The sequence below is a fragment of the Carassius carassius genome, chromosome 11, assembly GCF_963082965.1.
Source record: "Carassius carassius chromosome 11, fCarCar2.1, whole genome shotgun sequence".
Taxonomy (NCBI): Eukaryota; Metazoa; Chordata; class Actinopteri; order Cypriniformes; family Cyprinidae; genus Carassius; species Carassius carassius.
Window position 1 is genome coordinate 26,154,282 of NC_081765.1, and position 13,194 is coordinate 26,167,475.

General features: G+C 34.5%; 1 pseudogene; it reads left to right on the forward strand.

Annotated features, from left to right (window-relative positions):
• LOC132153284 (carbamoyl-phosphate synthase [ammonia], mitochondrial-like) overlaps nt 1–13,194 on the forward strand; it is a 69,984-nt pseudogene that overhangs the window by 23,390 nt on the left and 33,400 nt on the right.

Genomic DNA, 13,194 nt, shown 5'->3' on the forward strand with positions numbered 1-13,194 from the left:
TAATAAATAAAATGTCTGTATGAATGCACTTTTGGAAGTTGAATGTAAGGGGAATGTAATTATGGAATTTCTGTGGTCTAATGTGATATGTTCATGATGAAATTTAATTTTATTGCTGTAATTTATAGTATTAACAAGATGACCCATTGAATTCTTGTTGGAAGCGATGACTGATGAATGTATTTTTAGTTCAGTGGCTATATATGGGATTAGTATTGACCAAGTTCAGAGGCAGTCATATGTTGATCAACTTACCATGTTGTGTATTTTCATCAATAACTTTCATATTGATTCAATGGATTCATTGCATTTTGAGAAAAAAAAAAGTATTATGGATTCATTGCATTTTGGGGGAAAAAATAACATTTTATAATAAATCTTAAAAAAATTCAAATCCTGGATTAATTTTTTTATGTTATTATAACCTAAAGCTGCTTTGTGAATGTTTGAAACAGAAAATTGTGGTTTTCATCTAGCCACTTTCTTGGTAAAGTAAACACATTTTTACTCAAATTAATCAAAATGGATTTATTGCGTTTTGGAACCAAACCATTAATAAATAAATAAATAAATAAATAAATAAATAAATAAATAAATAAATAAATAAATAAAGTTTAATATTTTATATATATATATATATATATATATATATATATATATATATATATATATATATATATATATATATATATATATATATATATAGCTTAATATTATATAAAATGCATTTTTTACAATGTATTAATAGTAACGTTATGGAAACTAAAATACACAAATATGCAAATAATCATAATTTTTGCAGGACTTTTACTTTGAAGTTGATTTACAGGGGAATGAATTCTCTTGAGAGTATTAATGTGAATACACACCAGTGCAGGCATTTTGGCACGCCGTGTTTTGGCAATTTTAGACGCGCCACAGAAGACAAGAAGAAAGCAAAAAAGAGTTCTGCTTGGACCTCGCGCGCACACAAAATCCAGTCAGAAGTGGATTGAGTTCTGTTTCGTGGCTTTGAGTTTAATTAATTCTGTTGTCTTTTTAATATCAAGCATCTCCCGCTCTTTACTGTCTTATTCATTCACGTTCCTTTAATACTGACAGTTCGACCCACTGAAATCTGCGTGGAAAAAGCGAAAGTATCCTGCAAAATGTTTCATACTGGCTCTTGGAACAAAGTATATGGTAGCAAATTTTTTTTTATATACATACTTTTGCACTTTTTCTGCTGAAAAAAATAAATAAATAAATAAAAAAAACTATTACTACAAACTAACAAGCTATGTAGCAGCTTGAGTTTATCAGCTCTATGGCTACGCCACACTGCAGGGCTTAATGCTCAATTCCGATTTTTTGAAAAAATTCGATTTTTTTGCAAGGCCGTTCACATTTCCAATTAAATGTGACCTTTTGTGATTTCCTGTGTGAACGTGAAATGACCCAGAAGTGACCCGCATGCGCAGAAGAGTACTCAACGCTCAACGACGTCACTCGTTGTTTGCGGAAGTAGCTAACGTTAAACTTGGATGTCAACAACAGAGTAGTCAACAGCGGAGCTCTTTTTGCAATATTAAAGTTATTTTCCCAACGGAGCCAGCACAATTACAATCTTCTCGTTTTAAGAAGAAAATTAAAAAGAAGGAGGAGAGCAAGGTTTTTGGCCATGGCGTTTTGTGGAGCAGTGTTAGCAACGTCGGTACAGAGAAACGTGTGGGTGCGGAGTCGCAGTCAGGAGTGGTGGGATACTGATGTGAGTGGCTTCACTAATACAGACCATTGACTGGTCTCAGCAGCATCGTCCGCCATGGTTGTTGTTTATCTTCTCGTTCCCGCCTACTTCAACACAGAATTATGACGTTTGTAGCGTATCAATGACGTACGGGTCGGATACATGTGGCCTGGCCGTTCAGACGGAGGTCTCATTTCAAAAGATCGGATACGTATCGGATTCAGGACCACATACCCAAGTGGCCTGGGTCACATTTGAAAAGATCGGATCTGTGTCGTTCAGACTGTCATGAAAAGATCAGATACAGGTCGCATAGGGGCAAAAAAATTGGGTATTGGGTCGTTTCAGCCTGCAGTGTGAACGTAGCCTATGTTACCATACACAAGTTAGTGGTTTGCTGTTGCGACCCTCGAACAGCACTGAATGCGCACTGAAAACGAAAATTGGCGGTTACAAAATAATAATTATATTATTTGAAACCTTTTATCATCTTATGTAGGCTCAGCAACAAATTAATCGCTGCTCTCTAGTGATGTGTTATTTTTTGTAATGGATCATTTGTCGGTAAAGGGTAAGGGATCTGGCGAGCCACATGATTTTTGTCAAAGAGCCAGGTGCAGCTTGCGAGCCATAGGTTCCCTACCGCGGGTCTAGAGCATAACCTGTGGTTAAGGACTCAAAATTTAAGACTGAAGCTTCAGGTTTTCAGTTATTGGAACTCTGATATTTGACCAATAGACTACTATCAGGTGAGCGCTGACCTTTTTAAGCACAGTATGAAGTCTCACATTTGGTGCGTGGGATAGTGAGGACTGGTTGTCTCTGTCCATTGCGACTGACACTCTGCGGTCTCGCACTCCTGCTGTCCCATGCTGGTTTTAATGCTCTTTACCTTATTAATAAACAAGGGCCAGATTTAAAACAGGACCATTACATATACTGAGGGCTTGCTGTATACATAAAAAAATCATTAAAGAATTTTTAGAGCTACTATTTTTTACATTAATATAGATCAGATGTTTTAAGTTTTGATTTCATTTTTCTTTTTTAGCAAGCTTTGTTCGCATTTCTCTTTGATCTTTGTTTAAATGTTGTATTGATTTTAAAATAAGTATTAAGCATCTTTAGCCAGGATTTTTATTTTTTAGGTTTTCTTTCGTTCCATGTACACTGAAGCTTGAACTCTCTGATGATCAAAGGTCCACAGTTTGCTATTTATCTTAAAAAAAAAAAATATATATATTTTTTAAAGATTTTTCCTCTAATGATTTTGCATGTTTTTATAAAAGAAAAAAAGTAACAAAAAATTATTAATTAAAAACGGCTCAGAAAACGCTCTGTAACCAAGCAGTACAGAGCAAATAGTTAATATTCTGCAAACCTTTCGGGTCAGAAAATTCGTGTCTTGATGAGTTTCTTAATGCGGTTTCCACTCTCAGTGCCACAGTGCAGAGAGATCTACTTCTGAAGGCCAAGATGGATGGTTTCTCAGACTGACAGGTTGGCCAGGATCTTGACATCTCAGAGGGAGAAGCTCAGACACTCAGGCTCAACCAGAACATCAGACCTTAAACAAGTTTGAACCCACTGGCAGAAATATCTGTTTATGATTGAGATGCAGTGGTTATTATGACATTTGCTTTGTGATAAATGGTTTTGTGCTTGCTGCTGAATACCCTGCAGCCACCAGCTATTTGTATTGCACTAATCACGGTAAACCAAATGTTTTATTATTTTTTTTGCCATTGTTATCCGTCTGTACTACTCTTTTTCAGACTAGTACAATTATACAAGACAATTTTAGTAGACAAGAAAAACTGAAGGAAAGTTTTATCAGCATGATTGTTAACATTTACAATATTGACAAACCACATACATTAGAGTACCTAAAAGCACAATACAGAAAATAAATAAGGTGGATTTAATAAATAAATATGTAAGTTGAAAAGGGAAAAATAAAATTGTATTCCTAAATTCTAAAACGGAATGGAAGAAAGTGAGATAAAATAAAATTCATTGTGGGATTTGGAGTTTGTGGCATAAATAAATATAAAATAAAACGAGCTAAAATAAAAAAAAAACATCTATAAATTAAGTATAAATAAATGTAAATATAATAAAATAAAATAAATAAAACAAAACAAAACAAAACAAAACAATTAATTGGGGAGATTGGAGATTGTTGCTGATGTGTGAGGATGAACCCAATTTGTTTTGTCCCTCACAACAGGAGCATGACTTGGATTTTAAGGATCATGCTATCATGATTGTGGGTTGTGGTCTATAGCACTTTGGTGAGCTCAAATCTTTTTTACCATAATCATCATCCTATGATTTTTATTTCACACCAACCCATTCATGTAATATCTTCATTAGTTTTAATGAGCAATTAGTGCAAGAGTGGGTCAGGGCAGCGTTTCGCTCTACATTCCCACAGGAAGCAGTGTGGAGTTTGACTGGTGCGCCGTGTAAAGGTTTCCGTGCCTTCAGACAGATGGGCAAGAGTACAGTGGTGGTGAACCATAATCCGGAGACGGTCAGTACGGACTTTGATGAGTGTGACTGTTTGTACTTTGAGGAGTTAACTCGGGAGCGCATCCTGGACATCACACAGCAGGAGGTGTAAGGTCAAAATTCAGCTTATGCACCTGGCACCTTTAAGAAACTGAAAGGTATTATTCACATTTGACAAGGTCATTGTTATGATATGGTCCCATTTTTGAAAATTCCATGAAATAATAAATAAAAATACAAGGCCAGTATTTATTGTTTTTGTAATTTATTATTACTAATAAATGTATTTCATTGAAATTTGTTTTTTTTACTGGCATTTTATACAAAATATCTTCTAGATTGCACTGCTTGACAAAGCCCTTTTTAAAAGAAGTCAGTTGATATTTTCAGTATATTTGATTGTATACTGTGGAAAAGGTATAGAAAATATAGAATGATGACTCGGAATGGACTGAAGGACTACTGTGTTTGGTACATTGTTATTTTAGTAATATTTATGTACTATTATAGTATTTATTAATATTTTGAATTATACAGAATTTTATTTTTGTATTTTTCATTTTTTATTTTATTTGTATTTTTCATAATTCATTTTATTTTGTTAGTTTTTTTAATTCTCTAAAGCTTTAAGTTAATTTTATTGTAGTTTCAGTAAGTTTTGTACTTTTTATTTTTTAGTAGATCATTTCTTTTCCACTTTATCTCAATTATCGGAAACAATTTCAAAGTTTTAGTTAATAACAACACTGGTTTGGTGGATGTAATTATTGCACATCGTTTTAAATTAGAGTGGGGTAAATAGTATTTTTAATTAATAGTGCAGGCATTGTAAAGCCTAATGTGAAGCATATGCATTGATGTTATACTGAACCTGTTTTTGTTCACCACCCTTACATCCCAAAAAAGAAGCCTGATCTTATCAGGTGCCTGCTACCATCTTCAAGCTGTGAAAATAGATTTTCTCCCATTTTGTTCTCTGCTTCATAAGAAATAACCTGCTTAATACAATGTTCCAAATTCCTCTGTTATCTAGTATCTAAAACTATATAAGAGTTATGTTTTTTTTTCACTGTGGAAAAAGTAGCTGTGTCTTTTATAAAAACCAGCAGCAGACAGTCTGTAGAATGCGAACAGTTCCCCATTTTCTTCTTTGATGTTCAGCAACAGGCAAGAGTCGACTGGTCATAATATGAATATTACAGCAGGACTTACTCCACTGCTAATGGCACTAGTGTTAGATTGATTATGTAGCAGTGTGATATACAAACAAGATCATGTGTTTCCACTGCATATTAATTCTTTAATCTATGGACTGGTATTTTAACAGTGATGTCTTAACAGTGATGGCACTTGTTTTCAGCTGCATTGCTTCTTGAAATAGTTTCCCCGTTCATTTTCTCTATAGGCATTTCAAAAGTAATCACAACATTACAGCATTTGATTATGAGTAAAAATGTTTTTGAAAACCAGAAAAATAGATATACTATGTTCAGAATAGCTTACTACTGTTCTGTACTATTCCTGCTGTAAATACTAGTATGTTTGATGGTATGTTACAGCATGCAGATTTAAAAATACAATACGATAGATAGTATAGTGTTAGTGTTTTAAGTTATTAACACTATAACCATATTTAGGGCTGCATGATATTGTGATGTGTGATAACCTGATGAATAATATGAAATGCTATACAATGCTGTAGGTGTTATTTATATTTTATATATATATATATATATATATATATATATATATAGAGAGAGAGAGATGGATTTTGATCTAGCAGCCCTAGAGCTTTCTGTTTCCATGGTAACAAACTTCTGTGGTCATTGGTCATTCTTCAGTATAATGTGTAGAGCAGTTCTTCAACAGGAATTTGGCAATTAAAAAAATAAAAGTAAATTATGGTAAAATCATACTGCTCCAGAATCATATACCATCACTTAACAACCTCTGAGTGAAAATATTAACATTTTATTGCTAGAATGTTTTCTATAGAGATAATAAATGGGGTTTTTTTCATGCAGCTTCAGTCCAACAAGCCATTATCTCAAGAGACTAACCAGGAAGTGCCTCTGAGCTTCTGAGCAGTGAGTGGTGAGCTCATTTCTATTGCCTTTATAGAGATGGAGCCACTAAAGTCTTCACTGATGATGCAAAACCTGACCTCTCTAACAGCCATTGACTTCTCCATTCAGAAACATTATAAGCTAGTTATAGTGGTGATTAAAGTATGGGTTGATCAGGTGTTTGTTGTTTTGCTCAGAGGTTGTAATAAATTCCCAGGTGCTGTGCAGCAGTTTATTACAATCACGTTAGTGTGCTCAGATACATATGTAGTTCCCACAGAGCTGGTGTATGAATGGTGAAAAGGGCATACATGTAGTTGCTATAGGAATGTTATGAATGGGATCAGAAGGTATATGACAGCTCACAGAGCATAAAATAATGCCATGTCATGTCCCAGGGTCAGCTCCTGGGTCCAAAGCTCATCTCTGAGACCGAGAGAGAGAGAGAGAGAGAAGGACAGCACCAGTGGATGAGAGTCTAGACTGAGCAATGCCTATAAAGAGTGGAACGTAAAATCATTGTGGATTCATGCAATGAATGAGAAATGATTATAGTCATTTCTGTCAAAATAGCGCTCTGATGAAAAAATTATTTGCTTAAAACAAACTTATTGTCATGAAGGATGATGAGGATGAAGTATGCTAATTCATAAGTAGTGGAATTTTTTAGTCTTTGGTCATGGACAGATACTATCAATCATATGTTAAATTGTAGAGTTGAAACTGTAATTATAAAAAGCGTTTTGTAGATGTATGTTTACTAAAAGGAATAATTAGGTTTTCAAGGAATATTTCATGAATGCCTATTTCCAGGATTTTGTCAAAAAATTTACAACACACATAATGAAAGAAAAATGTGAAGATTTTTTGATAAAATGCATCAATTAGGCAGTAAAGAAAGTTTATCTAAATAGACATTTTCACTGTTATTGGTGGATGAACACCTATATGTTGTAAAGACTAAGGTGGGTCTTTTTTGCACCATGTAAATAATAACTAAACTACTGTTCAAACGTTTGATGTCAGTAAGGTGTTTTTGTAAGCAAATGGTTTAATTCAGCCAGGATGCATTACATTTTCAAAAAGTGACCGTAAAGACATTTACACTGTTGGAAAAGAAAATCAGTTTAAAATAAATGCTGTATGTTTGAACTTTTGAACTCTTATTATCAAAGAATCCTGAAAAAAGGTGAATCAGCACAACTGTTGTCAATTGCGATAATAAGAAATATTTCTTAATCACCAAATCGGCATATTATATTTATAAAGCATTATGTTACAATAAAGACTGGACTAATAGCTGCTGAAAATTTAGCTTTGCTTTTAAAAAAAAATTATTAACTTAATACTAACCTTTTTAAGTTACCCATATTTTGGCAAGGCAGACATAAATGACAAAACAAAAGTAATTCTGGATAGACAAATAGCCAACACTTGAGAGTTTATGGTTTAAGAATTACTCGGACTGTTATTGTTATGGAGGAATATATGCTCAAACATAAAACAAAAATACAAATATTAATAAAAAAAATTACATGGCTGTCAAGTCACCTTTATTTATATATAGCACTTCAAACAAAATACATTGCGTCAAAGCAACTGATCAACATTCATTAGGAAAACAGTGTGTCAATAATGCAAAATGATAGTTAAAGGCAGTTCATCATTGAATTCAGTGATGTCATCTTTGTTCAGTTTAAATAGTGTCTGTGCATTTATTTGCAATCAAGTCAACGATATCGCTGTAGATGAAGTGACCCCAACTAAGTGATAAATGATCATTTGTCATAATGAGGCTGAAGGGACAAGTCTGCTCATGCTTCATTTCAAATCTGAGGATGTTATCTCAAAATATGAATTATATATAACATTTTCTAAGACCGTGTCCTGTATTTTTAGAGAATGCTAATAAATAATTATTTTATTAATTAAAATATGTTAGATATAATAGTTATTTTAAATTGTGGTAATATTATTACAATATTGTTGTTTTTACTGTATTTTTGATCAAATAAATGCAACTTTGGAGTGCACAGTACACAGGCCATAAATACTGTATATTTTATGCAGTTTCTCAAAAGAGACCTTAAAACATTTATTTGAATTGTTTTTTTTTTTGCTTCTTCTCCTCGCTATGTGCTGCTCTGTTATTCACTTCATGGTCACTTTACATGCCAGTCAGATGTTTTCCTCCATCATGTGTGGGCTGTTTTTGACCAGAATATATTGCAGTGTGGATCAGGATTCATTGTGATAGTCAGAAGTGTTTCATGCAAGACTAAGACTACAGAGCCTTTCCATCCCTCCACAGGGCTGCACCGGCTGTATAGTATCTGTGGGTGGGCAGATCCCCAATAACCTAGCCATGACTCTGCATCTGAATGAGGTGAAGATTCTGGGAACCAGTCCTGTTCAAATAGATCATGCAGAAGAGAGATCTGTATTCTCTTGCATACTGGATAATCTGGGTGTAGGCCAGGCCCCATGGAGGGCTCTCAGCTAGCTGGTAAAGCCAGTTTCACTTCAAAAACACTTCATCTGTGGTTTATTTCAGGAGAGATGAAAGGGGTGTTGTTACTGGCTCTTAATTTTAAATGCTTTTAATTGAACCACTAAATAATTATTTTGTATGCCGTAATCTTGATGAAGCACATCATGCTCAAGGATAAAAGGGAAAGGATTTGCTGGAGTTTGTTGACTTAGGTCATTTGAGTAATACAGATTTGCACAGATTTGATTTTGCAGTAATGGTGAGCACCACCCACTTTACTTATGCATTTTCTTGTTTAATTAATAATTTATTGCTCCAGTCATCCTAGGCATTTAAGAAATCGCCCAAAGTCTGCATTTCCAGACTTTTCACTTTTACAAATGCTGCATTCACCCCAAATACTCCAGAGGTGTCAGAGTGCTTTCATACACCATACATTAGAAGTGCTGAAACATGTTGACTGGAAGCATGCTCGCTCGTACGTTAGCTACATCCAGCCTTCTTGCCTCGGGCCTTGGAAGTGAAGAGCTGAAGTCAGTGTGATGAAAAGGGGAGAGAGGGTATTCTGTCCCACGGTGCTGCCCAGTGCCCACTCACCTCTGCTAGTCTCAGTCTCACTGCTGAGGGTACATCCAGCATTTTAATGGTCTCCCTGTTGTTGAAACAAGCCAGAAAGGCAGCAGAGATCAGCAGAATCTTCAGGGATTCTGCAGTTCACTCTGTGTGCTGTTTCTGGCTAGAAGGGCAGTGCTTAGGAAAGGTGAGGAGAGAGGATATAGTTGCTTCCTTATATCACACAGCATTTCCTGCTTGGTTAAAGGGATAGTTTACCAAAAAATTAAAATTGAATCAGCATTTGGTCATCGTTGTCATTCCAAACCTGTATAATTTTTCTTCTAATGCAAAAGAGACATTTTGCAGAATATATGCATGCTTCTTATCCATATTTACAAAAACTAAAAAATAAATAAATAAACAAATAAAATTAAAATAAACAAAAATCGCCAATCTATACACTAAATACACTGAATTCCAAATATTTAAAAACTTAACAATAGAGTACTGGAGAAATAAGTTCTAAAAACCAGAAATGATTTAGCATTTTTTGCAAGTTTGGTTCCATTGTCCCAAAGTCAATGGGTTTTCTTTCAACTGAATTTTATTAGAGAATTAGTAGTACAAAAAAAAAGGTTGAGCTTAGCAGAATAAAAGATTTTAGAATTTAGAATTTAGAATTCTATTAATGGTGTCAATGGAACTTTTAGAATTCTCTGAAAGTTACTTGGTTTTTAGAATGGGTTTTGGTTAAATACTTGCAATAAGGTCTCTGGATTACACAAAATCAAAATATTTTCATATTTTATTATACAACAAAAAATGCATCAGTAATACTTTTTAGTAAGCTTTTATGTGCTTTTAGAAAGTTACTAACCAGTGGTTATCTGGGGCTACAGAGGTTGTCCATCATGCTGAACAGGAAACCTCATCTACTCATTAGTCTGCTTTTTACAGTCTCTTTGCAGCACTCCTTAGCTTCATGTGAGGTACAGACAAAATGTTTTTGATCCAACCCCTCTTCTGTAGCTCTCAAATTCATAATTAGATGTTATTTTTCATTGAATCAAAATATTTTTAATAAATCAGAAGAGAGCTTTTATGGGTGCGTTTTAGCTGTAGTAAGGCAGTATTTTATCCAATATGATTTTGATTTCCACTTGCTATTAACGGATTTCTCCAATAGACTGTTGTTCAGTCTTATTATTATTTTTTTTTCCTGAGAAGTAACCAGTTTACAATGCATTAAAAATAAAGTGAATAGATGTGGTCAGCAGTAATTGTCTGGCCCTTTGCCCACAGTCTGGAATATAAATGGAGAAAGCACCAATGGCCTGACCTCATCTGAAACACAGACTAGGTGATGTCATGCTGCTGATTGCAAAGAGATATCTAACTATCTGTCTTTTCAGGAAGATGCTGTTTCTTTTGCCAGTACTGTGGGCTACCCTTGCCTCCTGCGGCCATCCTATGTTCTGAGGTGAGTTGAAGTCAGTGAAGTCAGGACACAAACACAGTATAGGAGATCAGTTTTGGAATTGACTTCCCATGTGATTGTATCTCTTTGGCAGAGGCTTTTGTGTAATTAAAGGACCAAAAATGTAATAATAAACCAATAATAATCTTTCCCTCCAGTGATTGAAAACTACTACAGTCAGATCAGTGAGATAGTGAACAAATCAATTTGATTGGTGAATGAATTAAATTCAGTCAAATGGTGTATTTCAAAAGAGAGATTTACTGATCCAGTTCTCAAGTTCAGCTTAACAAATCAGTTAACAGCTCCATAGGGCATTATCTTCCATGAATTAATGACTTGAATGAATAATAATAATAACAACAATAATAATGATAAATACAATTTTCCTCACATAAATATGGTTCCTTTTTGCTACCATGAATTGTCATTGTATGGAAAAGACCTAAGTGAATATTCTCCAAAATTTCTTAGATGACCAAAAAAATAAATAAAAATAATATCACCGCATACTTGTTTGGAAAAACAACATAAATGTTTTCTTTTTTATTCAATTAATAGCTTTCCCATGTTCATAAGTAGACTGCCCTGAACTCCAAACTTCTCAGTGAAGGCCTGTAGAAATCCTGGGTAAGATGCAATTTCACCCACATTATCAGAATCTCAGGTTGGCAGGACTCGAACAGCTAATTTGCACATAATCAGACAGCAGGCATCTATTTTGAGTGCTACGATGAGAAAATTTGGTTCCTTTTAAACCAGGCGCCCGGTCCGCTGTGCATCAAGAGGGCACACAGAAATAGCTGAAAATTCTGCTTTTAACCATTACCCAAAACACATCTCAATCATAAAAACACTTTTATCCATGGAGCACTTTTCTATTTGTTCTCACTTGATGTTGCCTCAAAGGTTACTCTCTGTTTTGAGAGAAGATTAGAGGTTTTTTTCTTTGGAACTGCAGCAGTCAAAATACAGAGACTCATATTGTGCTAAGTGTGAAACTAATATTTATCAGTGGAACCAGATTGAAAACATATGAAACTAAAGCTAAAAGAAAGTAAAGTGGTATACTTTCATTTATTTTAACATTTATAAATCAACACCCACATATAATAGCCTCTTGTAGAGACAGATTTGTTTTTAGTTTTCAAGAAAACCCAACTGCCAAAACCAAGACTTTTTAACTTCTTTCTTTCATTTGAATATTTACTGCCCTGTGTGACCATTTAGCTGCTCAATTGAGAGCCGTGTTTTGAGTCTTGCTTTGTGTTTCTGAGGATGGTTGGTGCCAGCTGTGGTTTGGCATCATTATATTGACTAAATCTATGCCTGAGGCTCAGACTCTCAGGGACTGCAGCCCAGACACAGAACCTGACAGAAACACTGCCAGTTCATCTGGACCGTGGAAGGGTTCATAGTGAAGAGACGCTTAGGGCTGTCTCGGTATATTTCCCACTTGTCTCTCTGTGTTCACTGTATTTTGATGTGTTAGTGAAACATATTGCTGACTGTCAGTTAAAGTGTAAAGGTAAGCAGTGGTGTTAAAAATAGAGTAGAGTTAAAAATTAACTTTTTGCCATACCTGCCAATAGTGAATGGGTGCTTTATCATGCTAGTTGACTTGACAAGATCTGTATATGAAAAGTTCTAGTTTGGAAACTACCAGCGACAACCACCTCTAGGGTTTACAGACAATAGTCCAAAAAAGAAATTATACATTAAGCGGCAGTTGTGTGAATAAAAATGCCTTGTTGATGTCAGAGGTCAGAGGAGAATGGGCAGAAAGGCAACAGATGAAGCAGATGGGCTACAGCAGCAGAAAACCATACAGAGTGCTGCTCTTGTCATCTAAGAACAGGAAATGGAGGCTACAATTCATACAGGCTCAACAAAATTGGACTACAAAAATTGAAAAAACATTGCCTGTTCTGATGAGTCTCGATTTTTGCTGCAACATTCAGATGGTCCCCTTAATACCAATTGAGCATCGTTTAAACACCATAGCCTACCTGAGTACTGTTGCTGACCATGTCCATCCATATATACAGTGTGTGTGTGTGTATATACAGTACAGACCAAAAGTTTGGAAACATTACTATTTTGAATGTTTTTGAAAGAAGTTTCTTCTGCTAATCAAGCCTGCATTTATATGATCAAAAATACAGAAAAAAATGTAATATTGTGATATATTATTACAATTTAAAATAATTGTTTTTAAATTTATTATACTTTTTAAATTATCATTTATTTGTGTGATGCAAAGCTGAATTATTAGGATCATTATCACATTATCCTTTAGAAATTATTCTAATATGATGATTCATTATCAAATTTGGAAACAGTTCTGCTGCTTAATATTTTTTCA